The sequence below is a fragment of the Elephantulus edwardii genome, unplaced genomic scaffold, assembly GCF_000299155.1.
Source record: "Elephantulus edwardii isolate Elephantulus edwardi_28Jun2011 unplaced genomic scaffold, EleEdw1.0 scaffold00054, whole genome shotgun sequence".
NCBI classification, from domain to species: Eukaryota; Metazoa; Chordata; class Mammalia; order Macroscelidea; family Macroscelididae; genus Elephantulus; species Elephantulus edwardii.
This window is the reverse complement of record NW_006399804.1, coordinates 13,431,668-13,432,472: the sequence shown is the minus strand read 5'-3', so window position 1 is coordinate 13,432,472 and position 805 is coordinate 13,431,668.

Genomic DNA, 805 nt, shown 5'->3' with positions numbered 1-805 from the left:
CTGTCCTGGAGAAAGTCCAACCAGAGTGTTCCTTAGAGGTAAAAATGGTGAAACTTCATCTCATATATATTGGGCATGCTGTGAGGAGGGGCCAGATATCCTCATTAAAAATGAGAAGAGACATAGCGGTTCAGACCAGGAGGAGGATGACCATATAAAAATGATGGCAGAGACTGAGTGATGTTGCCACAAGCCAAGGAACTCTGCAGCTCACCAGAGGCTGGCAAGGCAGGACCTTCTCCTAGACCCCTCAAAGTGTTCTCTGTCCAATACCCTAAGAGGGGGCTTTCAGACTTCAGAATTGTATGATAATAAATTTCTCTTGCTTTAACTCACGCGGTTTTATGGCAGTCCTAGTAAACTAATACAAAAGCTCATGATAATCCTGAAGAAGCAAAGTAAATGATGAGCAGGGAGTCCTTCAGTAAGATTTACCACCAGTGCTCACACAACGATTGTGGAGAGAGAAAACCTTTTGAAAGTATTTGTAAGAGGTGAGATACCTTCAGGGCCTCATACATTCCTAAGTCTCTGGTGGTAAGGAACTATGCTACCAATTCAAAGGCTCAGAGTTCAAATCCACCAGCTGTTCCAAGGGAAAGATGGGCCTTGTGATTTACAGCCTCTGAAAACTCACTGGAGGACTGACTATGAGTTAGATGTGACTGAATGGTACATAGCAACAACAGTCTTGCTTTAAAAAACAACCCAAGTGGGTGACCCTGGAGGACATTATGCTGAGTGAGGTATCTCAGTCACAAAGGGACAAATGCTATATGGTGCCACTGTTGTAGAATGAGGCTGA